Consider the following 27968-nt stretch of genomic DNA (forward strand, 5'->3'; position numbering starts at 1 on the left):
CCTTTATTATGACCGAATGCATTTGTCTTTGTTTTAAATCACTAAAAACAGAGCCAAGAAGCAGGCAGGTGCTTACCATATACAGAAGCAGTATACAGTACAAAATGTCCACACACTGTAGGGCTATTCTCATTTGCACGTTTGTTTTCCCACACAAGTATGGTTAGAGGTCAAGAGTAGCAGGTTCATTTGTATGGACGTCTTAGTCCAGCCATTTATTCAGACACAAATCAACACCATACCAAATTCTTTTCTATATAACCCTGGTATTTTTTTTTCTTGATTATTCACGAATCCATCCATCTTTCCATCTACTCCTTTTCCTTTATGAGTTAATTTCTCTTCCATTGCCCATTGTCTGAGTGACCCTGGCGACCCAGGAGAATCTCCTAACAGGCTCCTCTTGCCCATCAGGATTGATCGGTCCACAGCACCCTGTCAGACGCGATCAATACATCATTCCTTCAGTAACGAGCCCTGCTCGCCTGCCGCCTTTTCCTTCCCTGCATCGCTTTACTTCCATTTTATTATTATTTCTCACAGCGGATCGATGCAGGCAAACAGGCTCACTGTAAACCACACCACAATTAGAGCAGTGTCTAATCTTCTTGTTGACTCCATCTCCTTCACAACAGCCAGCGAATAAAACACAAATGATAATGAAATCTAATGGGATTCTGTGGAATTAAATCACTTAAACAATGAAGAGAGCCAAGCCACAGCTCTGAACCAATAAAGATCGTGATAGAGGTATATACCAGTCAATATCTTATATGCACGTGGGCTTAACAAGCCAAAGGAGTGGCCTCTCTTCGTGCTGGTGCATCACTTGAGCCAGAAGCTTTCAACAGGTAAAGGTGACAATTATATAAAAGTAATAAACAATCGAGTAGTACAAAATGTATTCTTTGGAAAACAGGAAAAACAAAGAAGCAAGCATACCAATACTCTATATAAAGAAACACACTTACATTCACACGTACATGTACGTCCCAACCCACATTAGAGTGATGACACACTTGAGTGAACACAGTATGAACTGTACATCTATTTTCATCCCATTAAGTGAATCTCTGCAGAAAAAAATTACATTTCTAATATTGAGCGCAGAAAATTACATGCTTTGTGGTAAGATAATATAATACAGAACTCTACCCTTAATTAGGCTAATTTTATTAGGGGAACCACTAATGACACACTTAATGTTGAGATGTCAGCATATTTCCTCCAAAAACTATAATGACATCATGTTTCTTTGTCTTGCTCTCTATTTAACATGGTAGGAGTTTCCAAAATTGAGGGTAAAACTGTCAGTGACTATGAGAGACCTGATTTCTGCAATGTCATTGAATTAGCAGCTGGTTTACGAGAGACCAAAATAGACGCTGAGCTAATTTGATCATTGAATTATATATTTAACACGCTTGTGTAGCTTGGCCTGGGTTTGAGGGTAGGCCTGTCTGAGAGCAGCGCTGGTGATGCGAGAAGAGCTGTCTGCTCGGTACAGGCGGCGTACAGGGCAGCAGTGTGGAACTGCAGGAGTAATTAGCGAATCGGGCCCCCAGCTCCCTGTGAAGTCCAGTCTTTGAAGGAGGGAGCTCAGACCGATCAGTGGCCCCTCTGATGTATGTTTGTGAATCTTTCAAGGGAGTGAGAGCTGCTAACGAGGCCTCATCTATTACCATTTGAGATGTAATTAGCGTTGTTGGAGAAATGGAGCAGGGCCAAGCAAGAGTGGCTCAATCTGGGCTCTGGGTTGTCTTGTGTCCCACAGGGCAGCAACAGCAGGAGGATGAAGTGAACGAGTGGAGGGAGACTCCCTAGAGATGAGACAAGGCCTCAGCAGCCCTGACACGTAGGCCAACCAGACACATAGCCACCATACTGCAGCACAGGGGTGCATGAAGGCTGGCAGAACCAGGCTCTTTGTTGGAGAAGAAAGGGGCCCCTAAAACAAACATATGCACATGTTTCTCAGCCCCAATTAATCTGTTGAAGTATTTGTTGCTCTGCCTACGGTCAAAGTTTCTGCTTTTAAGCAGGCAAACCAAGAATATCTTCCCCAAAAAAATATTTACAATTAGGGATGTTAATAATTAACCTATAATCCATTAACTGACAATGAAAAAATGACAAATTAATAACTAAAGCTATATATGATATATAATGTACTGCCGCTACGGGGGCAAATGATGAGACAGTGGAGTCTGCTGCTGGCCAGACTGGAGTCGTACAACAGCCCTCATCAAGCAGCGCAGACACTTATATAATATTCTTCGCTGGTGAAAAGATTTAGCACACTTTCTGTAATGTCATTACACAGAACAGTCAGTTCAATGTCAGCCCAGTTTGCACAAGCTAACACAGGAGCAGCTGCTGACATCCGACATGGTTCTAACAAACACACACGGACACCAAAACTGCTAAAGTCTGTCATTAAACTTGGGAGGTTACATTAGCCGTGTGATGCTAACAGTTAGCTCTGTCACTGTGTCCCCAGTAAGGAACTCACACTCCTGCAGCAGTGGTGTCTTGATTAACACTTGTCAGTTAATGGTTACTGAAAGGTTTACGAGGGCTGGCCATTCATCACAGAATTTTTTTTTTTTTCAAAATTAGCATCCCTACATACAATAGAAGATTATTTGACTGTTGTTGCAGAATCGTCCATTATATTTGTTTTGCTGACAGGCAATGCAGGATGACCTCTAAACTCCAAAGGGACTGAAATGACAGTCTCTGTCTCTCCATCCTTGTCACAACACACCCTGCACCTCCAGCTCTTCCTCGTGCTATTCACAGCAGTGATTCACTACAGCCTCCTCCAGTGTTCAGGACCCTCTAGATATGTGTGTGCACTGTGGCAAAATGGGAGGTCTGAAGTGACAGATTAGTGGGGGTTCCAAGTGGCGGCTAGTCTTTGCCTCTAAGGTTACAGTGGGGTGAAGTCAGGTGTGACTCTTGCTCTGTTAACTGTTTTAGTCGACCCTTAACCGCTCAGAGTTCAGCTGCCTGAGCCCCTGGGCGTCTGGAAGGGCCATAAAGGTCATGACTGTTTTCGCCGGACATCAGCAGTGATTACGTCGAAGCTAATGAGCCATTCGTCTTCATCAGGACTCACTCTAAACACGTACCACCAACATATAACAAACTAACATGGTGGAGACACCTGCTAAACACATCTCTTTGTTCTCATGCCTTCTGTCTAAACGTGATTAAGACTCTCTGACAGCTGGTGAAAACTTCAGAGACCAAAACATGGACCTTGCATAGTGCAGTCACCTCTCTGGAGAGCGGTGGTGTAACTGGAGTGCGATGCTGTGCGGCTACTCAGTAGAGACAGTAATCTGTGTCAGGCCAAGGCATTTTTTTTGTGTCTCTTACTCACCCTCCCTCTTCCCACTAAGGTTGTTGAACTAGGGCACCAGGCAGGGGCTGCTTGCATCAGTATGCAGCATGAATTGGGTGAATCAATGAAGCCAGGAAGACTTTCCACTCGCTCTCTCTCTCTCTGTCGCAGCCCCACTATTAATGAGCAGGAACCAGGGCCTGTCCACTCCCCTCGTGGCCATGCGCTAAATTACCAGCCGTGAATCAACACAGCATTTATGGGCAACCGCAAATTAAAGTGGCTAAATCTGCAAGGACAACCAGACCTTGTATAAACAAGAGGATCATAGGGTAGGCTGAGGACGAGACCTGAGGAATCCAATAAGTGTATAAATTAACAGAGAGAAAAAGATATAGTTTATAAGGAAAAGTGGCTTCCCACAGATCTCGGTGGATGTATTTGGTCTGGTGTGAGTGATGGATCAATGGTTGACTTGTATAAATGCCAGGACAAGCACCTGGCTGGGCACTTATTCTCATCAGAGCACACAAACACAGTAAAAAAAAAACAAGTCAGGTATAAAAAGAGAAAAAGGAGAGGTAGAATAATATTATAACAGACCGTATAAATGAGAAGCATGGTGACATAATAAATAGGTAAACAAACAGTAAAGCTGAAGGGGAAAAGGCTTTTAAACATTTAAGCGCAGCGGCGGGAGATGCCGCAGGATGACCTATAATGGGAGAGAGGGGGAAGCGAAGGAGTGGTAAAAGCCTGATAAAATAAAAGACTGTAACCTCACTCCACTTAGCCGTCAGACAAAGAGATGCTTTAGGGAGTGCATGAGCAATCTCGCCATAAAGTCACAACATGCGGTGTGTCTGAGGCTGTTTCTGTGCCCCCCGTCTGCTTTTCTACACTCTGAAATGACTGAATAAAAAAAAGAACTTTCATAAAGAATGTTTACAGAAATATTTAGTGTGTTGGTTTGAAAGAGAAAAAAGGAGTGAAAAAGTGAGTTGCATATTACAACGTAAAAAGTGATGTGGAATACCAGCAGCAAGAAAAACAGTAAAGTATGAAGATTATCTGTGCAGTAATTACCAAACCTTCTAATCACAAGCTTGAGAAGAGAGAGGGCGGTCTTGAGATTAACCTTGAAATTCATGTGCCAACACATGCACATGCATGCATAACCCCTTTAATCACATCCCTCAAACCTAGGATGTAGCAATATAAAGTCCTATTGGCAGAAACAGATGTTTATCCAAAGTTTTCTCTAAAATTACTGCAAAACCAAAAGCAGGGAGTCTCTTTTTCAGTATTTGTTCACTTAAATAATGTACAGTCCTTGAGGGGTGGATGGAGTCTTCCCCTGGCTCAGAAATATGGCTAAAGCCTCACACTAAAAATCACTGTATCTGGGTAACAAAAGGTATTGTTCCCACTGTGTCAAGCAATCAAATGGATTGGATTACTGGAATTCGAGCAGCTACTTTTTGAGTTGGTGCCAAATAGAGGCGTTTAGATAAAATAGAGAGCCACTGCTTGCTTGATTTAATGGGTGTATGACTTTGACTACGTGGCCCTATGCTGTGGCTCTGCCATACCTTTTTGATGGAGAGTATGGCTGTTTGTAGGTCATTGTGCTTTTGACAGTATGTCAGTGTGTGTCAAACTTTAAACGCCTCAAAATGGGCCTCCACTAAAAGTGCCTTGGGACCAGACCATTCACCCTCCTTCCATCTCAGTAGTGACAGTCCACCACTGAGGGAGAGACAGTCTAATTTCACTGCTGGCTGACGTCCATTCAACTTGAGTGATGAGGGAGCAGTCCCTCACGCACATGTATGCACGTACATGTATACTCACATGGCCAGAAATACACACCACAGCACACACACACATGCACACAGACAGAAAATGATACTAAAACAGTAAACTCAAAGCAAGGTTGGCCATGTTGACAGGCCCATTAACTGGCCTCTGCCTGCCATTTCAGTCTTGTTTCACACCCTCCAATTCCAGAGAAATATACTGGCCTGCAAAGACTTACTGTATGCTCCAGTGCACCACGGCCCCTCTGAAACCATTGCTATCCACTGGGCTGTCCTCTGCTTGCCCCCCATTCCCCCTCTTCATTATCATGCTGAAAACAAAAATGCTTCAAGCTTCCATTCTACCTGCCATCAGGTGCTTCTCAGGGTAAGGGTTGATGAGAATATGCATGGGCCTCTCAGAGGGAGTTAGAGGCAGTGAGTGAGACATGACCAAAGATGGGGGGCCCCTCTGGGGCTAGGGAGGCCTCCACTGTGATAGACCCTGATGAAGACAAATGGACAGGACCAATATGGCCTCCATGCGGTGGGGTATCATCTACAGGAAAAAGGGGGGTTTGGGATGGCTGGTTGGATGACGGACACACAGCCTAATTGGTGACCTGCAGGGTTAGAGGTGGGGTGGGGAGGCCTCTCCACTGACTGAGTGGCATGAGTGTCAATCCATCCTGAGCAGGGGTCAGAGATCAAGTGATCTACAGGGGGAGAGTTGAAGGGATAGGGATGCATGTCTGAGACATAGCCTGTTTGCTACTCTCAGAAAGAGTGAAGGAAATCTCTCATTCTCTGATCAAAATAAAGCATTTCAGAACTCCTACACAAAGGTTTGTTGTGTAGAAGTATAATTCCTAACATTTCTGACGAATGTTCAAGGCTTGTGTTTGGAGAGGGAGTATACAGTGATGGTGATACAAGAGAGGACAATTCTTTGTTTGCGTGTGGTCTGTCTGGTCAGCTCAGCAGTGAATGTTGTACATTGCGCCCAGAGTAAGACAGAAAAAAAAGATCTCTTGTTGAACACTAATCCGAGTCAGGGTCTGAACATTGCCCTCTGTGTTCAGTTCTTTTGCAGCAGCTGGAGGGAAATCGATCACACGCCTGAATTAATACTTAATCACAGCACCCTAGATGCTCTTAGCTGAGGCCTGTGTCCACTGCTGAGCAAACATGGGCGGCACAAAGGAAGAGGTTAGGGTACAGGCAAAAGGCTGAAGCAGAGTGCGTTACAGAGTGGACTATGTGCTTCTTTGCTGTCAACATGAACAAATACATTGAAACACATCAGCGCGCATGAATAGACATATGCACCAGCTGTCAACATCAGTACATGCAGCTATAGGCTGAACAGAAATGGTCCAAACTGACTACATTTAATCAGACTGTGTGGTATGTCATCTCCTTGTCAGTTAAAGCCCATTTCCATCCAAGATAATCATGTAGCGAGCCTTGGTGTGTTATTTGCTGAGGATATGTGAAAATGTGCAGCTCGGCCTTAATGGACAGCACAAAGACTGACAATAATCCTGTGGAGAGGAATGTCAACATGTTTCCCCACAGTACAATACTGAAGTGACACTACAAAAGAGGACGTGAATATGAATGGCTCCAGTGTCCAAGCTGCCACTGGAGAGCTTCCTCCCGAGTCTATTCAGACAGAAAACTGCAGTGACACTGTGTATGAGGGGCTTTCACCGGTGACTGACATGGCTAATCACACTGGCCTCTGATTGGAGAAGAATGAGACAGAGATAGCCATTAAGGGAATCCATGTGAGAAATGGTTTTAAACCCTGTTATTTGCTACCAAGGCAACAGATGGAAACACGTTTATTGTTGTGTCTCACTATAGATGAAAAATAATAATGGTTGTCCAAGGACTGTCTGTGTCAGTGAATGAATACTTTCCTTTTTTGAAAACAACCGTGCTTTTAGAAAGCCACTGCAAAAGTAAATAGGGCCCGAATTCACAATTAAATCAATTTATTTTTAACCTATTGACATATTTCTGCATCATCATTCACTCTCGCTAAACAAATGCGTGGGAAGTGCTTGCTTAGTCTAACCAGCAGTTAAGTACAGCAATCATACAAAACAAAATATTATCTTTCATAACACTCAAAACAAAAAGTGTTGTTGTTGACAAACGTCTCTGTATTCAAAAACAACCCCCTGTCAAATTATGACTAATTCTCTGTTGAGCAACGGGTTGATTTATCATATCCACATGATTAATCCATACAGTAACACGGAAAGGAAACTGCTATTTATTGCTATTATAACGGACTGCGTCCAAAAAATTATGTATGCAGAAGTAACAAACAGGGCTGTGACAGGCTTCACCATGGAGGAGGTATAAAGTAGTGCCGCGTTTACTGAGAAAACAAAGAAACAAAAGACAAATGAGACGGACAACAAACCCATGTGAATCAAAAAGGCTTTGGGGGCTTTATCTGGCGGCACCATGTGGGAATGATAATGACCATCTTGGATCCAAAAGGACAACCATTCATCTTAACCCTGGTCCGCCTGGCAAAACTCATAATCCCCCTAACACCCACGACCCACCACTAGACAGACAGCAGGGAGAGAAAAAAAATGCCACTTTGAAGGCATGGGATAAGACAAAGCAAAACCCATTTCTCCCCGTTCTCTTTAGACTCAGCATGATTATTTAACATTCCCTGGAATACGCTCCATCTGCTAGCCGGCATTAATTCCTTCTTTTACCAAATCTTCACCTTTACACCTCTGAGATTATGTCACTCCCTCTCCACCCCTCCCTCTCTTTTACTCTCTTTACTGGTCCTTCAATCAGACTAATACCTTTTCCCTTGTGATGATTCATTTTATTCAGTCTTCCTTCTTTTATTCCCTTGCTCTGCAGCCACACCAGCGTCAACTGCTTTTTTCTCTCTTTAAACATCCTCTATCCATCAAAGCGGGAAGCCTGAGTCCCCCCCCCCCCCCCCTATGCTCCAACTNAGCGTCAACTGCTTTTTTCTCTCTTTAAACATCCTCTATCCATCAAAGCGGGAAGCCTGAGTCCCCCCCGCCCCCCCTTATGCTCCAACTGTCTTCCTCTCCAATACAGCTTTTTTTCCTCCTTCCTCCCTTAAACCAGCCATCAGGATGAACGATGGTGAAGGTTAGATGGCTCCATTTTCACCCCCCTGGCTCCTGACCCCATCCCCACTTGCCCCTGGTGACATTACTAAATACTGCTGTCTCAGGGGGAGTGAATAGTCTCTCCATTTATTTTGAAAAAGACTTACCCTCCCTTGTTTTGCTGTTTCGGTCTGAAAGCTCTGCATGTGTTTGTGTTTGAACATGTGTCAAGGTTTGTTTCTTTTCTTTTTTTTAAAGTGTTTGTGGTTTCTATTTAGTAAGTGCCATAACCCTGAAACCTGTGAAACACATTCAAAGCCACTACATAATTTCCTAAGTAAACTGTAGTTCCCCTCGTTTAATGCCTAAAAAGTCCGGCAAGGTTTTATAAATATCTACCCATGTACGTCAGAGCAGGATTTCAGTTTCTGTGTTTATCTGAGAAGACTGACAGTCCAGGGTCACTGTTTGTTGGGTCAACCAAGGGTCTTTCCAAATAGAATACAGCAATTAGTTGAAAAAGATCCCAAAGCATGTAATGGATCAAAGAGGTCTGATGTCATGACCCAAATCGCACCACTATCGTCAGAGAGTCGTTAAAAGGAAAAAAAATAAATAAATAAATAAAAGTAAGACCACAAGACAGAAGAAACAAGCAAGCCAAGAATGACTGACAGCTCTAAATTAAAAAAAAAAAGCAGTAAAGCCACAGAGAACAGAATGAAGACTGAAACAGTCCTGACTGCGTGGTAAATCTGATTAAGCGTCAGAGCGAGGATGGCAAGTAAGGCTAAGTGACTGAGTAAGTGAATAAATAAAGGAGAGAAGATTGTGGTGGCCGCCTGCCACAGCACCACGTTATTTGAGCAGCCTCGTGTGTACACAAGCCAGGTTGCTACGGGTTGAGTTTTCACACACAGCGCAATTACTCTGGCTGCGTTCTGTGTCGCTGAGCTAATTAGACCTTGGCGAGCTCGGGACTGGTAGACTGGAAGATGAGGTGAGTCACTGGGGATGGCGACGAAGGCGATAACCTTTGTTTTTACCTGAAGCCCTCGCACACTGAGGGAAGCAGTTCCCTGTTTACACCGCAGACTGTAAACGAGAAACGGCCCCGAAAGGAGACGGAGTAAATGTGGCAGTGAAAACGGTTGAGCTGCGGCTGTTAAAGCGGCTGTCCCTTTTTCCCTTCCTTTCTCTCTACTTTTTCTATGTTTGCCTCTCGAGCACACACAGAACGCACGCCTGGCCCCATCCTGTGCCACCAGAAACACCCAGCTGTCCGCTCTCTGCCCCCATGCTAATCCGCACCCACCGAGTATACTCCCATCCCCGCTGGAGTAACCCAATAACGCTGTGTGTACTTAAACAGCAGTGTTGGCAGGCCTCCTCCCGTCCCAATCTCCCCTCCTTGCCAACAAACACACAGAGCTCTCTTTCAACAGTCCTCTATCGGCTTCGACTCCTTCTGAGAGTCGCTGTTAAAACAAACACTCCCCACAATGCAGCTGATGTTTCTTTTAAGGAAGAGGAAAAAAAGAAAATAAGGACTGATGATTGCCCTTCTCTCTCAAGGCATTATTAGGCAATATGTTATAATTAATTGAATTGTGGTCTTGTTGGTACATGAGGGTTCTTGGCTGCTGAGCTTTCTCATTAGCTACGCAGACTCTGGCCCTAACCTAATGAACAATAATAATACTCGCCGGTTGAAATGTGTTATGGAGATGAAACCTGATGGCCTCTGCTGGTAATTGGGCTCCCTTCCACTCATTAAGGGAGGAAAGCAATAAAAAGCAATAACACTCTCAAAGTGCCATCAGAGGAGGAATGTGGCACTTTCTTTTTGACAATTCATCAAGAGTGAAGCCCTGCCTATTAACTGAATGAGAGCCCAGGGCCAAATAAACATCTCCCACTCGGCACAGACTGTTTGATGGGTAAACAGTCTTTGATGTGTTCACTGCCAGACACTGATATTCTATGTGGACATGGCCATCAGGGCAAAGACAAGTCCATGGGAGAACTTCTAGTGTAGTTAACTATTACAGAAATGTTGCAATTCAAGGTCTGCAGTGTTTATTTGGCATACTTTGCTGATTCCACTTTGTGTGTTGTCCTTACCCTGCAGGTTAAACTTTGTAAACAAAACGTGGAAGTGTGTAAAGTCAGTAAGACGATCAGGTTAAATCCCGGTGTTGGGCGGGATTGCATTGCCCCATAAGCAAGAGAGAAAAAAAAATCCAGTCTGTGTATGTGTGTTCTATGAACTGGAGGATTTTCTGCCAAGTTCTGCACACGGGGACTTTCAGCTCCATTCATCTCACAATTTCTCCCAACAGCGCTGCTCATCGTAATTTGTTTTCTCAGCAATTGACATGGGGAAGCTGTCTTGCACTGGAATATTCAAATAAACAATTACCTCTGACTGGCTCAGGCAACAATGTCAGGAATGTTACTCCCCACATTGTATGTTTCAGCTTGCCTCCTCGCTAAGCTGGTGGCTCCCAAGCAGTAAGGGGAGAGGATATAAGCCAAGAGTGACACACAAGTCATCCTCAGGTCTCATTCCACCAGAGTCTTCTGTCTGGTCTTGACAGGGTTAGCAACGAGGCAGTTCAGAGTTCCACTGCAGCTTGGCTGGGGAGATAAAACCTGTCTAAATCCTGCACCCTCTCCTGCCCTCTCCATCCGTCGAGTCAGAGAGGGATGAGGAATCAAAGCTAGAGGAAACACAGGCGATGTTAGCCTGGGAATTCAAAACTACTTTTGGAAAGTTTTCAGGTTTTATTCCGACAGTAAAATCTGGTGTGGATTGGCAGAGATGAAACAAGTATATGGTTGAGCTGCCATATGTCATCTGAGGAGGAAACCTTTCAAGCATTAAGGAGTGGGGAGTGTAACATGGAGAAGCAATGAAAAATTGGATGGAGAGGCCACTGCAAAGCCTGATAACACATAACAATTAATGTGCAGATGTACATTAAGACTAGACTAATATGTTAGTTTGCAAATGTGCTGTGAATTCAATGCAGAGCAGGATAATATGGCACTGATTGTCATCCCACAAGCCCTTAACTTGAACTAATCTAAATGGAAAATAAATTAGCATATGTTATAACTGCATTACTAACAATAGTAGTAGTATAGGCTTAAATGGAGACTCTCAGATGGTACCTTTTCTTGGTTCGTAATGCACTGTATCATAAACATGCAAAACAAGGCAATTTTCCAATTAGAATACCTGCAGTGCAATTTAAGTGTGCATGTCTACAAGGTGAAAACACTCTGGATGACAAGCTGTTCAGAGTGTGATTTCACATTGTAGCTGTTGGTTTATTGAGTGTTGTTGCATCATGACTTGTCCAAGGTTCTAGTTCAAGATTTATGAACACAACCAACACAGCTAAGACTTGCGATGACACATTTCAATGATATCATACACTATACAATAAGCATTTTTGGTCCGAATGCATTAAACGTATCGTAGCCCAACTCTAATGCTACATGCTACACTGCCACCCAGATACACACATTCACATTAACACACAGCGAGCAGAGTTAAATCTTTCAGAGATTCAGGCTGGGAGAATCCCTGCTGGCAGGCTTGGACAGCTTCACTGAGATACGGGGTGTCAGCCTGTCCAGAAAGTCACAGAACAAGAGGAGATGGCCATTAAAGACGTTCTAAAGACAACCTCCCCTGCCTCTGATAATCACAACAGAGCAGATGAAACATGTCATGTTTATGGATGATCATTTCCTCTCTCTCTTTCTCGCTCGCTCTGGTTGTGTCATCAAGTGCCACTGGAGAGAGGTAAAAAAGAAAAGAAAACAAAAAGGCCAGCCTACATAGAGCCCCTTTCCCATTGTGCATGGGTGCAAAAAAGACACAACTGTTGACTTGTGTTTTTATTGGTTGCTTTTTTTGCTGTTGTACCCTGCTGAGTGATAACATTTTGTTGGATACTTTCCAAAGTATGGCCAACATTTAGGGTCAACCAGCATGCTGAAAAACTGACAGCGATTCAGTGTCTCGCTCAAATACACCTGAGGTGGGCTGTCACTGTGGTTTCCACTTGAACTTTGCTAAAGAAGAAATGTGTCCTGACTCATCATCTCTTCTACCACGCTACTGCCTTCTTATCAGTAAACTGCCAGCATACTATCTGTGCTGGATTGAGACACTTCCTGTATGCTCCACTGCTGCCTGGAGACTCTGGACAACCTGCCTAGTTCAAGACATGGTAAATATAAAAGCATGCAATACTTCAACAACACATCAAGAGCTCTCCAAAATGGACACGTCTTAATTTCTCTACTACTGTACTTATCCCCAGAGACACACACTATACAACACTACACTCTTTGTCATTATTTTTTTGTCTGAGGCTCTGACTGCTCCCTCTCTGATACAGACGGTCATCGGAACAAAGGAGGCCCTCACTAGCTGCTATCTGACTGTGGTCCAACAAGATGGAGTCTGTCTGGATCACCTCCCTTTCCCCCTGACAGTAACCTTGAGGAGATAACAGCAAGCTGGGAGCAATGTTGTTTGTTGGTAAGAAATGGAGACATAGCAGCAGCGAGGAGTGTGATGCTCAACATGTGGACCAGACAGAGCAGAAAATTGCACTGTAGGTGAAACGTAGGTGGAAAACAGCCAAACAGAGAGCAGTACACTGAGGGGAAACACATTATTTTAAATGGAGAAGGAGAATCTGTTAAAACTGTGTCAAGAAAAATAGCAGCTATGAAAATTGAGTAGAGGAACTTCTTCCTTTGTGGGAGTAATGTATGTTTTGCGGCTATAGAGAGGTTAGTGACCCTGCTTTTTGCTTCTGTGGGACCGCAGATACAGGCTGAACCAGCTGTGGAGGGTGGGAGGACAACTGTAGATGAAAGTTTAACAGCCCTCGCAAGACCTGTATACCTCCAACCCCCTTATGGAGCTACATGTACGTAGGGTGGAGCCTCTTTCTCTGCACAGGGTCTCGCTGGGGCTCATCAAACTCCTCAGCTGCCCCTCACTCAGGGAGCCCATCTGGTGCCAAGCAACACGGAGGAAGTAACTGTGGCAACTTGCTGCGATGCCCTCCCACACATATTTGTACAAGTGCACCGTTCCAGATAACCTCACCCCACATCCGCTCCAATTTCTGCGGTGCCGTTTTAATTTAAGCCAATTAAGCTGATTTTCTAGATTTTATTTTCTCTTCAGCGTCCCGCTCTCGCTCCCTCTGCACTCACCAGGATCCCAGCTGGGCTTAAACACACACAGACGGGTCCTCAGAACAAATATTAACTGCTCAGCCTGGAAGGATTGGGTAGGATCCTTGTTTAAGTGTGTAATTTGGGGGGCATGAGAACATATGTTGAAAATCCTGTTAAAGGCATTAGTTCTAAACCCAGTGATTGCTTCACTTAGCCCTTTGCTAGCTGTCATGATCTCTGTATCTCTATCAGCAAGTATATCTTTTTTGTGTAGGTTACATGAGTGTTTTATACTGAGAATGCATATGTTTATTTATAGAGCGTCGATGTTTTACTTACCTATGGAAGGCAAGGCCATTGTTGGGAAGGATACAGCAGAAGACAAAAGGATTGTCAGGGGCAGACATGGAAAAAACAAGACAAAAACTGATTAGTGAGAAGCAAACTGAAAGCAACAGCAAAAAAAAAAGCAATGTAAATCTTGCATTTCACATAGGACTGAGAGACAGTGACCTGGGGTTACTGTTAGAACCCAGTCTAAGACCACTATCATATTCCCTACCCCACATCTACATGCCCTCTACCTCTGCCCCCACCCCTGCATCGCCCCATCCTCCCAGCTTTCCTTTTGACATCTGCTAATCCCTAGACCTCTGACCCCAGGAAATTTACTCTCTCAACCTTGACCATTTTCTTTCTCTTTTCCCTCTTTATGCCTGGCGGATCACCATTATCCATTATCATTCCATTGTCTGAGGCCAAGAAAAACAATTTAAATTCCCGTGAACTGACATCTACTTGCAGGCTAAAGGCGATGGGGGTATATTGTGGGATGTGGGGCTAAAAGGTGGTGGGTCTGTGGTGTGATAGTCTGGCTGTGTGACTTTTCCCCAAACAAAATGATAAGCTATGTATAGTAAGTGCCTGTGGCCTACCAGAAAATGGCTATTTATTACATATTTTATGGTTGTCAAAGACATCTTCTACACTCCCTGCGTACATTTGTGGCAATTACATTTAACGTAATGGGAATTTTCATATGAATACTGCATGTTAGCTTTGGCTGGGCAGGGTGCTAGTAACGTGTCAAATCTGGTGAGACACCTGCTAGGAGCAAAATGCCTGGATATATCTGTCATTTCCCTCTGACTCAAGGATCAACATGTGGATTCTTTAACACATAATCATCCACATTTAAGATGGAAGATTGTATCTCCTCTTGGGTGTACAGTTGAACACACAACAGAAGCACAACATTGAGAGAGAAGAAAAGGGCAAGAGAGATTTGCGTTAAGCTTTTTCAGTGAAAAAACAAGACAGCCGTCAGTGGCCTAAAAATGTCACAGGCAACCATTAAGGAGATATTTCTCAAGTGAAAGCTTTACACCTGCATCCCCACAGCCAAACTGCAGCTGAAGCAACGATAACCCATTATACTTAATTCCTCCCCTCTGCACTGAAATCACGATCCATTAACTAACACTGATTGCTACATACAGTAAAGCTGGTCCTGTAAAATGTACAGAACACAAGTGTTTCTCAAGACATGAATGCAAGGACAAGCGCTAAATCATACTTGCAAACTCACTGGACTGTGTCAAAAACAGATAGACACCACAGTGCAGTGTGCTTTCAAGCCTGCAACTTTATTCGACACAAAATGTGACAAAACATGATTTGAAATAGCAGCTTTTGTCCACACTGGCTGAGGATAAATTCTACTGTGATATTTCCACAATTTCTCCTAATATGTCAGGTTGTCCCATGGTTCACATTTAACCATACACTTCTATATTTATACTTCTATATGCATATGTCAGGGTGTATCTTAGCTGGTCTTTGTAATCATGTGTAGTTGCCCTTTGTTGCGTTTTAATGGTTCACTTCTAGCATATATTAACATACTTTTTTGGCTTTTCTTTGTAGTAATCTTATTTTGTGTTTGTATTGCTTGTTTTACAGCTGTATATCATTATTCTGTACTTTTCTGTCTGTAACATATGATGCTGCCTGTCCTGGCCAGAAACATAGGATTTTCTGGTTAAATAAAGGTTAAATGAATAAATTGGGGGGGAAAAACAAACAAAAAAAAAAACACAAACCTGTATTATTTTAAACATTTTCATTTTAAAACAGCATTTTAAAACAAAAACGATCTCCGTCCGCACAAGTGATTTACCACCATTTTCAAAATAATAATCAGCAATATTAACACACCCGACAATACATAAAATCTGACCATTCATGTACATTGGGCATGCCTGTGCTGATGTAAACAGGAAGCAGATTGTCTCTGCAGTTGTTTACAAATAAATACTATGGAGCTGGTGAAAAGTAACACCAGAGTTTTATTTGCTCTGAACAACAAAGAGCTAGAACTGTTACTGAAAGTAACACGAGTATAAGGCTGTCAAGGCGGCGGAAAACAGATTGGGAGTCATTACAAAGCAAATACGGTGACACCTTAGATACACACCTTGAGGGGGGAAGCCGTGGTAATGGAAAAGAGTACCCTACAAGAAGGACAAAATCACAGAAGACATGTAGACCTAGCTATAATGTTTTGACTTGACAAGCTGTGACCCAAATGGAAAGCGAGCATGGGTGTCAGCATCATCATTCAAATGTCTCCGTCCTCGCCCGTCCTCACTAAAATGCGGTCTTCAACACTAAAACAGGTCAGGTCAGGTCAGCAGTGTTTTCAAAGGTCTCCATTTCAGTGTGTCCAAAATGCCTGAGTAGTGCGGATGTTAGGCGTAAACGCAGCTATAGCTCGATAGCTATGCGTTTTAAAATGGAAACGTATTAGTATGGATGTAGCCTCAGTCGACCTGATGAAAAGTCAATTAGTCTATGTGATCCTCACAGATATGGAGACATTTTATTTTTGAGCCACCAATTTCACTAAAAACAACTAATCACATAAACTCAGATGAGATTTGCATTCAAGTTGATTGAAAACTTCCTAATTGTATTCAGCATCATGTGACCCTCTACTCCATGAAACAGACCCCCTCTAAGGCCTAATCTGAGCAGATCAGAGGAACATCAGGACGCTCCTGTTGTTGATCTGTTGTTCATCTGGCAGCATTGGCACCAATCCAACCATGTGGACTCTGACCCCGGGGCAGAGAGGCCCTTATACACCCCACTGTTCCCGCCCGCCTCAGGATGCTGGCACCACATGGCACACTCCCACATTTATTATTCATCTACTTCATTACCCTCCACAGCTATTTACCTTCTCACTGCGGCCCTGACGCTGTGACCCTGGGGTGGGCATTATGCTGCTCTTCAACGGAAAGAGGGGTAAGAAAGACGAAGAGGGCGGAGGCACCACCCCAATCTCATTTCATTCATCTCCTCTCTCTTGAAGTACAGAGGAGCTGTGGACTGAAGTCGAGTGCTGCGGAAAAGTGGATTTGTGTGGAAATTGCCAGGAGGACACTGGCCTCATCTTTCTTAGGTCAGCATGCTAAGCGCTTAGAGAAGCTCGGTCATTCCTAAGTAAGGATATCCAATCAATTCCTATAGCCCCCGGGGCAGTCACCATCCCAGGACCCCATGCAAGTGCCATCTTTTTGCCGCACAACGCCTGGGAGCAGACAGCTTATGTGTTGGGCTGAGCTCAGTTAATTGCTTGAGATATGACCCTGTGTGGTTTGTGGGAGAGTTTTTAAGGGGTACTTGTTGTGGTTGGAGATATTCTCTGGCCCATAAAGTAGAGATTAGCCTCTCAATGGGAAGGTATACAACACAACTTTCCTGTGGGACCACAGAGATATGAGCCCTCCATTAACACAGTAGGGGAAACTGCGGATTTAGAGTCTCTGTTACTGATGTGCTATGTGCAGCTGTGTGTGTGTGAGTGTTTGTGTGTCTGACAGGAGCTCAGAATATTAAGAGGTGGGCTATGTGTTACCGGACAACACAATTTTGCCAACTTGTATGCACATTTCTTCGCTGATGTCCTCAGAGATCCATTCAGTACAGTCCTTAAATAGATCTTTTCCACACTCTCCTTTTCTATGTTCACCCTACTGCCAACTCTCTTGGCTGAAGGAGCAGAATTAGAACTAAATTAGAAAATTACAGACTTCAAAGGAAATACGATGCCACTTTTTATAATTACATTTATTTTTCAATCTTGATTATTTTCCCCCTTTTCTCATAAACCAACAAACTGTGGTGTGCATGTTTATTTTGGACACCATCATAATAATTCAATGTGAGCACTAACCCAGCCCCATAATGACTTCCCTTTTCTTTGCTGTTATTTCTGTGCCACTGGCCTGTGCCAGGACGCTACAAGGCTTGGGTGACCACAGAGGAGTAACTCTGGTCTGGTTGTGGTTCTTGGACCAAGCCCTGGGTCCCAGGCTAGTAGTCCATTTCAAATCCAGTCTTTCTTTCCTCCTTTCCACCCTTCATTTCACTCGGGCAACAAAACGGCCCCACTGTGGGGTGGAGAGACATTCTCTCCCATTTCCTTCGCACTGGGATTGTGGAGGCCAGGCCACATTGTACTCCAAACTAACAGTATAATTTTCACAATGAAGAAACAGGCCAACAAGCACACAAATTTATACATATATGCACTGTATATGATTCACCCTACTCTGACTGCCTCCTTTGTACTGTATATCTGCTGGGCACATCTGCATCTGCGCTGATCATTAGCACACACTTTAAATAGATGTCCTAAAATAGGCAAAGTCCATCTCTAAATGATCAAAGCCTCTCTGCTGTGGTTAAAACAAAGCAAACATCCAAGTGAAAGCCACAGAAAGACACAATTGGGATGTTTGTCCTTAAGTGAAATAGAGAGAGAGAGAGAGAGAGGCAGACAGATGGGGAGCAAAGGACTGCTTGGAAAACAAAGAAAAATAACTTTTGATCACTAATAAAACCCAAAAAGCAGAGAATATATTTCCCAAGTAGTGCCCTAAGATGTAATAATAATTTGAATGTACTTATTACTAATTTGTACCCATAAAGGAACACTTTCAGTGAATAAATCGGTTTCTGAAAGATTGCATGAAGGCCTGCGAACCACTTTCCATCTCTACTTACAATAGCAGAATGTGTTTATCATAATAACACAGCCTAAACGCCTGCGGCTGTGTAAAGGTCAAAGGCAAGGAAATGCATAGGGATGAGAGCTGCCCCCCCAATGATTGCAGGAATATACATTACTGCACAGCTAGTCAATATGTACACATTGTTAATAGATCAATGTACTGCCATTGACTGGAGCTGAGGCAGCCAAATGAAGAGTGGGGGCATAAAAATGACCCACAGCTGCATACATCTTTCCTTGACAATTAAACTGATTACATCTTCTCACCTTCACATCTTTAACTGTCTCGCTGTAATATTGCTTAACTGGCCACAGAGGGGAAGGCGTCATCTAACACACATCACTGCATACTTCACTGGCAGTATAGAAAAATGATCTTGTGTAACTATCCTCCTTTCCTGGTAGCAGTCAAGTTTGGTTACACAGACGTCTATCCCAAAAAGATCTTGCGTATTGTGCTCCTGTGGTGATAAACCTGAACTTGTTGTGTGGTACAAAGGCAGTCCTTCCTTAAACCCTTCAATTACCTCCCCAGCCCCAAACGCCCCCAGCAGGATGTACGGCCATCACGTAGAGATGGTTCGATTGACACCCTCACCATGCAGTCACACTGGGTACAATTACAGACCACTACCTGCTTGTCTGCCCTCTAAGCCCCACCCACGCACGCACAGGGGGTCATTATCTCTACCCTCACCATCAGGCTGCTGGCATCTAGTTGGCCGTGCAGTGTGAGCTGTGGTGCCCACATGTGGTGTAACTGAGGGAGAAGCCATGTGCGATTTGTGAAACTAAAGCAGCACCATGTAGCAACATGTTCCAGCAGTACTGCAGGCTGGAGAGCCAATTAGATTAGAGGAGGGCAAAAAACTGTGGTTACAGGATGTCCCAATTCACTCAACATCTGCTGGAAGAATATAAAGCTATACTTGGTAAACTCCACCAGCAGACATCTGATGTGTTACTCATAACATTGCCACTGAACTCGGAATATAGATAAACTGAATGTTAATGAGCTCAACCTAAAATTAACCATCTTGAAACAGTGAGAAAACAGGACACAACGCCCCATCCATTCACTTTGGCTTTTTCTACAGCTGAAGCCTTTTTCTTGGCTCCAGAGACGAACCTCCAGCTGCGTCTTTTGCCACCATATGCATGAAAAGGGGCCATCAAAGAACATATTTCTTTCATTCCAGGCAATTTCCCTAATCCCTGATGAGCTGCAGGGGAGAGGAAAACATTATGGATGTGGGTTAGCAGGTGGTGGAGAAGGGATTTTGTGGTTAGTGCATCAGTGTGCGTGTTTCAATGTGTGCATGCGTGTGAACACAAGTTTATCTGAATACATTTGCATTATTGGGCAGCCTTGTTTAATGACTGAACCTTTTTTTATTTTGTATTTCTGTTTATGCTAGTGTGCTTGTGTGTGTATGAGCATGTGTATTTGTGGATATTTGGATACAAGCGTGACACACATAGGCCTCTGTCCCCAGGAGAAGGGACTGAGAAGCCTTGAAGTAGCTCCCAAGGATTAGTTCATCCAATCTTCTACTAATCGCTGATAAATTCTTTCCACTGGTGAGTTCTGCTAAAGATCTCCCTCTCTTAAGACTCCTCTCACTTCAGCCTCAGATGAAAGACGTGGGGCAGAGGCAAAAAGCTGAGACGCGTGCTTCCTTTCTGAAACAAACTTAGAAATCCAAATACTGGCTACTGCTGCCTCTAGTTAGAGTACAATTGCCATTGTTTCTTCAAGTGCTACAGCAGGTGATGGTCCAGTGACTAGTGGCCTTTCTCTCATATTTCAGGTTAGAGCGCAGCGCGGGTGGGGGGGTGGGGGGGGGGGGGGTTGTGCCCTCCAGAAAGCAGTCAGTCCAATTTCCCCTCATCACCACCAGCTAGCTCCTGACAGCTCTGAGATGTGGGCTGCAATAACGAGGAACAGCAGCAGCCCACAATGTCAGCATTTTCTTTTCGGTGCTCTGTTAAACCTCTGGGCTCTGGAAGGAGGCGGGGGCCGCAGGGGCAAAGATGGGGTGCCAAGGGCGGGCTTGTTACGTTTTAATAAGTGTCATTCTGGGGCATTATGTCAACTGCACAAGCAGGCTGCAATTTCTGCACCATGCATCTTCTGTCCTTTCATGGCTCATGTTTGGGAAGCAGGGTGCAATTCTTTTCCCCCCTCCAATCCTTTATTTATGCAGGGAAGGTCGACTGAGTGTGCTGTTTTTTTCAGCACCTCGCATTTACACACGGAAGCTGCCCAGTCTACTACTGTTTGCCACCAAGAAAAGGCACAGCTGGGAGTTAAAGTCTCCATCTCAGTGGTTGTGGCTGACTATTGCTCAGTTATTTTCTCTTCCCATATTTCATGAAACACATGGGAGTTAAATTGAGGACCTGAAAGTCCCAAGCTGACTTCCCTATAGGGTATTCTTACTTGTTTCTGTCAGAATTTAATGACTATATGTGTAGAAAAACACAGCAGCCCTGTCTGGAATTCCACTGGGTCAATTCAAAGAGTGTTGGGTTCACATGGGGATAGTGGGGTGAACAGTGTACAGGTACGGCTGATGTATTAAACACATATTGGTCTTTTCAAAAGGTGTCAGATATAGAAGAGAATTCTATTGACTCTATCACAGCGAACCATTCGTTCTGTACATGTAAGACAACAGCAATGAAAAGTGGCCTTTCAACAAACCCACTCTTCTACTCTACTATTGGAACGTTAGCTACAAGGGAGTTTCCATTACTTTCTGGCAAAAGATCTTGGCACTGACAATAAACGGGGGGAGGAGAAAGGGGAGTAAAAAAAAAAAATAAAAACTGTGAAATCTGACTGGCTGACTTCCAAGTCTCCTATTCTTCTTTTTATCTGAACCCTGCCCTCACACTCTGCCTGGCTGCTTGCCAGAGAGACTGTTTTATTATTCCTGCACTTTTTTTCCACTCTGCATACTCTCTTACTTCTGCATGCTCTTTGGTTCTTGCCTAGCGCTCTTTGCTACTTTGTTCTCTGCAGCACTCTTCTATTCCCTTTCACACACCTCCCAAAACAAGCGCTACTCCATTAGTCACTCAGTCTGTTCTTATGCACAACATGCATCTTCCAACCTGTACTCATATCTATAAACTAGTTAGAACTGTATATGTGGCATTTCCCTACATGTAATAACAGAGCCATTAAATATCTGACAGGGGAAGGTTAAAGAAATTGTACCCTCTTTGATGGATTGGTTCAATTTGCACTCCCTCAGTCTTCACTTGTGTATGAGGAGGATCCCAAGTGTAGGACTGATGAGCAGCTGGGGGTGCTTAAAGAGCACTTTTTCACTCCCTGCCAGTTTCCCGTCTCAGTGTACTACAGAGGAAGCCAATGATTTATGGAGCAAACAAATCTGAAAATGAGAACGCACCACTTCAACATGCCACACTACAAACCTGCTGATGAGAGACAAAAAGAGCAGAACGTGCAGTGCACTGCCTGCTGGCTAAACTCATAGACACCTACACTCCTGCCTCCTGGGGTCCAACGCTTCTATGTGCCATATAATTTGCCATTAAGAAGATGCAGTTAATTCAAGCTTGAGACAAAGACTCCATCACATCAGTCTGGCACATGTGCCAAGATACAATGATCACTGAATGCAGGTGTTAAAAAAGTGGTGATTCAGGTAGTCACATCCTGGAAAGAACGAGATGAAGATGATTAACTGAACGTGTAACGTCTGCTGCATATATCATGCCATTTCAGCAGGTTGAATTATTATGCATCTTTATTCTCTATTTTTTTTTTGTATTCTGTCAAACACATCATATCACGCTGGCATTCCAGCAGGAGGGGAATGAGTGAGGAGCACAAGATTGACTGGTGGGTGGTAGCGATGGGTGGGAGGATGAGGGTGGAGTGGGGGGGCAAGAATATCAGTTCTGTTCTTCCCCTGAGGGGCCTAGATATGTGGAAGCAGTGGGGAGGGGAGAGCAGGTGCATGGGAATTCAGAAATCATTACATATGTATGCTACTCAGACTTATACAGCAAGCTATGGCTTGGGGAAAAATAATGCTCAAGTGGGATGGCAAGCAGTGGATATGAAAGATTGGAGAGGAGGCTAATTGTAGCCTTTTCGACCTCAGCCTGACTTTGCAAATCCAGCCTGTGTCGCTCCTTAGTCTAACTATGGTTACCCTGAGACCAGCATCAAGGTACAGGCCACACCAGTCCTCTGAGTCGTCCCTAGTCAACACTGGAACTAATGTGCTTGAACAAGACATCTAATGGTTCCTGTGAGTATCAAAGGCCTGCCCCTGGAAAGGCCTGTTCCAACAGGGGCCCCCCCGGCAACGACATGGGGAGACAACAGGATTGGGGGCTCCCTGTGTGTTTAGATCATAGCACAATCACTCAGGGAACACAATAGGCCCCTATCGTGACAAGAGCCAAAATGAGACTACACAGACCCCACATTGAGATCAATGCAGGATATTGCAGAGAGTAGTTTTCCCGAGACTTCCAATTGAAAGACTTGTTTTTGGAGTGCAACAGCTGACACATTGATTTTGTATGAGATGAGTGTAATATGTTTTGATTTTGTGGTATTTTTCTCACAGATCATTCCTCTCAGAATCTATACTGTTGGTACACTTGTCAGAATCTAGACAGGATGGGTGAAGCGGAGAGAGATTTATTATAGAAATCAAACAGCTGAAAAAAGCTGACTGAAAAAGAGAGAGTGAGCGAGAATGTCTCTTCTTCCCCACAAGGCAGTGTAATAACCTTTTAGATCATGTTTGACATTTTTAAGTTGGCGCTGTGGAGATTCTGGCAATAACCGAGCTCTGATATTAAAACCGGTTACTGGCGGTAATCTCATTGCTTTGTTTGATGATTTGCAATATGACACCCATCCCCCTCACCTTCAGCCGACATATAGCCTCCTGCTTTCCCCCTGGAGACCATCTATTCCCGCCCAGATTTGCCCTTGCCCTGACACCGGTTGCTAATGGCGCCACTGTCAAGGGAAGGCCAGTGGCAACAAGATATGGAGAACCTTCTGTTGAGCTCCGTTTGGATATTCACATGCTTTATGGCCTGACGCCTCATTTTCTACACCTAACAGTGCAGCGATTAGAGGGCTGTCCCTTCTAACAGCTGCTAGACGTGACTGTTGGGGTGACTGACAGTCCGTTTGAGTGTCTCGTCGGAAACGTGCACGTACACTGGTGGGTCACAGTGCTGTATAATCAGCCACGGTCTGGGATGAAAGCATACAGATGACTATCTGATCAAAACAGTGTCAAACATCCACACAGCCGTGTCTGACACAATGCCGGTCTGCACTTGATTGAGTGTCACAGCATTTCTGATTTACTGTTGCTCTTGATGAAGGTGAAGTCAAATTAAATGTCAACACTTGGTTGGGGGAGTGTAGCCACAGTGTGAAGTCTACAATCTGGTAGCTGCTACGATGCAAGGGCAAACGTCAGGTTGTGGAGCAGGTGAGAGTCCACAGCCTGAACTTAAGCAGGGACACAAGAGGGAAGGAGAGAAGAGGTTGAGAGGCAGCACAACAGGCTCGTTAATTAGTGTAGCACAAATGTCTTGATAATGAGGCCTAATCACCTGAGCATGGCAGCGACCATACGGCAACGGCCGTGCAGCCATACTGCCTGACTGGCCCACAGTGGAGCAGGTACCACAGGGGAGGGAAACCGAAATGCAAGGGGTGGCTCATAAGAATGCAAAACGGAAAAGCTGGAGTGTTTCTGTGACTGAAATGTGTGTGACAGCAGCTGATCTGTGTTGTGTATGCGTCTACTCTCAGGCGGCACAGTTAGGTGTTGTACCTTGGATTAGAGGCTGGTCTAATTGGCCCATTGGGCACCAGGGAAAGGGCTGAGTGAGAGCGGGGCTGCTGTGACAGCGATTTCCTTAGCAAATAAATCAGCTAGTCCCTTTCTTCAGCATATTGCTACATCTCAACACTTCTGTCATTAATGCCAAGCCTGCTCAGCTCAAGAGACATATTTACTGGCAGTGATTTGATTATGGTTGTTATAGATGGAAGCACTCTGCAGCATCACCCCACATGGTACACAAATCTCCCAAGGTAGATGTTACTGTGTTCAGAGCACTATGTGGTTTGCTTGGCAGTGTTTAATAATGACAAGGGCAGAGAGTAAATTAGGCTCTATAAAGAAAATTTGCATTCGTGTTTGAGATATAAAATGCTCTGTATAAGAATAAGTAGCTTGCTGCTTTCTGGTAAACACAATAACAGTAGTCACACAGGCAGTTGCTGTTACTCCCACAGGTGTGTGTGTGTGTTGCCATAGAGAATCATTTGTGGTGAACTGCTGTGAAGCAGGGACATGAGGAAGCTTGTCCTCATCTGCCAGCATCGATTCTGTCCGTCCCTGAAAAGTGACTGTGGCAGGAGTAAGACCACAGGGATGTGCTGAGCTTCTCTCATCCCCAGACTGAACCCTCTCATCACTGCTAGGCAGATAGCTAAGCTTTAAAGAGAACATCCCCACTCCCTGCCACTTACTCATTTCCGGATTACGCGACTGCACCACCAGCAGCCCCAATGCATGGAACGCAAGGAGGAGGTTCAACACATTATGTCATCAGAGAAAAGCTGCCACGCACAGACGGAAACTGCAGTCCGCAACCTACCACTTAGTCAAGAGGCACGCTGAGATTTAGATTGGATGGGTTCAAATTATACCCAAGAGCTGGCAGCTTAGTTAGAGGGAGGATTAACATCTACTTCACGTCAAGAGCTTTCTGGTCCTAACATCCACAAGAACATACAAACACGCACACACACATGCAACTACTTTAGATATCCTCACCAGAATCAGTGTGGGACTGCTGGCACATTGCCAACCATATTGAGACTAAAACCCACTTTGTAAACCCACTAAAACATTTGGAATCCAAGTCACAACATCCCAGGATTCCTTAGGAGCCTGGCGGATGGTATGGAGGGCAGATGATGTCAAAATTTAGATTCAGTAGTTTTTTAAATTATTAGTTCCAACAACAGACCAAAAAAAAAGTTAGATTATTTCCTAATAGATCAGGAATCGGCGAAGGTGATGAAAGCTGAGCTAAGCTAAAATGCAAACACTCTAGAGTAGGAATGAAAGCCTAATCACCATGGAGTGCCTGATAGGGGTTAAAACAGTGAGCGGTAAAGCCTGGTAAACATCTTTGGCTTCTCTGCTAATCAGCCCTTGCCCTACCCCACCTCCTCCCCCCTCCTCTCTCAGAGGGGCTGCCACTGCCTGGGCTACCATATTGTCATTAAAGACCATGGCATAGCAAGGGAGCACAGGAAACCCCAGAGCCACATCTCAGGAGGCCCCAACTGATCCGCTGAGGACGGCACTCAGTCCCAGCCACAGCACTGCTCACACAAAGGCACAAACAAACAAGCCGAAACACAGACTGCCAGGCAGACAGACATATGTGTGCACGTTCATTATATGCATCTTCAAAAGTAAAGGGAAAAAAAAATCTTTTCTAAGGGTTTCTTTTTATCTCTTGAGACAGACCGTGGAGTGGATCAGTATTCTATTTAGCTCTTCATAACACCTAAAACTGAATTCTCAGCTGCGCATTTTCTTGGAAAAAAACCAAAATGCTGGTTTCAACTAAAATCCCTCCTGCAGGCTTTTTACCAGGCAGGCTTGAGATTAATTGATTCCAAGCTGAATAGTCTGCTAAAGAGAAGGGTTTAAGCAGCAATGGAACAGAGCCTCTGTCTGCCTTGAACTATCAGTAGGATCTGTCTCCAGTGGATGCTAAAAAAACTGGAGGCAGGGCCGTAAGACAGGGAGGACTATAATCATCTCCTGCATATGTGTGATGTGCGGCAGTGGGGAGATGGGCGGCGGCAGTGTCTGGGTGGTCGAGAGGGAGGAGAGAGAAAGATACTGGGAGGCTGAATCCAAACGAGGGGGCTTTTCTGCAGGCTGAAAGCGCCTGTGTGTCTCCAGCAGATGGACTATTGTCTGCTGAGTCCTGGGGAGTGGGTGCTGAGAGCTTTCCTTGTGCCCAGGGTGGCCCATTCTTTATCCCATACTTCACCTCTCTGTCTCCCCTCAGCCTTGGGCTTTGTTACACCCTGTTTTGTTTGCTGTTGTTTTGTGCCTCACTATGTATCTCACTTTTGTTAACCTTTTCTCATACAAAACAGAGAGATTTTGTTTTCTGTTTTGGAGGGAGGGGGTCATTTTTCTCTGTACGGGTTGTTTTGTGTTGTCTGAGGAACAAGTTGGAAGGCTGGTTGTGACAGGAGAAGAATGCTGAGTCGAGCTGTTCCAGCCTGTTCGGTGGCTGTCCCTCCCTAAGGACTGGATGTAAAGACCACCACATAAATCACCAGCCACCCAAACAGGCAGGGAGGAAAACACCCGTCAGACAATGCAGCTGATTACAGCAGGAACCATCATCCATATGCACCATCAAAAATCTGCTACTGCACGAGTAAAGCATCTATAAAAAGGACTACACAGAGACCAGACTACGCTGCAGCTACATAACATATAGCCTACTCTTAACTGTTAACCTGAAAACTGTGTGTGTCGTCACCGTGTCCTATATTTTTCTCAGGCCATTATAGAGAAATCTGTCTTTACTTCAGCCATATGGTAACATTTTCTTGGCCTTCTGTGGTTTTCTGTCTTGCTCTGTTAGAGTCATTAATTACATCACTATTCTGAAGACAAGTATATCAGGATCATTCAGAGGGATCCCTTACCGCACTTAGAAACATTTCCAGGAACACCAAAGACATATTAAGCCAACGTCCTTCAACCCCCCCACCCTGACTCCTGAGTCAAACATCCCAAAACTGGCAGGACTTGACAAGATGTTCTGATGTCATGTTGTTGGGTAACCCCACAAAATCCCCCATACCAGTTAGAAAAACTCAAAAACTCTTTGAGGTCGTCTGCAAGAGTGGAATGTTTTGGGGTTGGATGAGGTGGGTGGCTTGAATAATAATCCCAGGTCTCCCCATGTTACCTCGAAACAAACCCGTAGCAGGCGAGGAAAGAGCGGAGCAGAGAAGTTAGCTTTATAAAAAGGGCCTGGCATTATTTATGACTCCCTATAAAAGCTGTAGTTAATTACAGTGTTTTAGACTTATAAATTACAGATTGTGGAGCTCCTGTTATAATTAGAGTGGTGGAGGCAGGGCCTGGGCTCGGTCTCTGGGTTGGGAGGTGGAGAGCAGCTAGGAGGCAGGGCTGCTGGCTGAGGCCTCCTCTACTGATGTGGTGAAGCCAGGCCCAGAACACATCCCCGAACAGGGCCCTGCCTGCTGCATGTGGCAACACTGGGCTGCTCTCTGCAAAAGGCTCTCTAATGTTTATCCTCTCTGT

General features: G+C 44.5%; 1 protein-coding gene across 10 annotated transcripts in view; it reads right to left on the reverse strand.

Moving 5' to 3' along the window:
- The window catches only part of robo2 (roundabout, axon guidance receptor, homolog 2 (Drosophila)), a 183782-nt gene that overhangs the window by 92445 nt on the left and 63369 nt on the right, over nucleotides 1-27968 (reverse strand). The window lies entirely within an intron of this gene.

This window comes from Epinephelus moara, chromosome 2, assembly GCF_006386435.1.
Source record: "Epinephelus moara isolate mb chromosome 2, YSFRI_EMoa_1.0, whole genome shotgun sequence".
Taxonomy (NCBI): Eukaryota; Metazoa; Chordata; class Actinopteri; order Perciformes; family Serranidae; genus Epinephelus; species Epinephelus moara.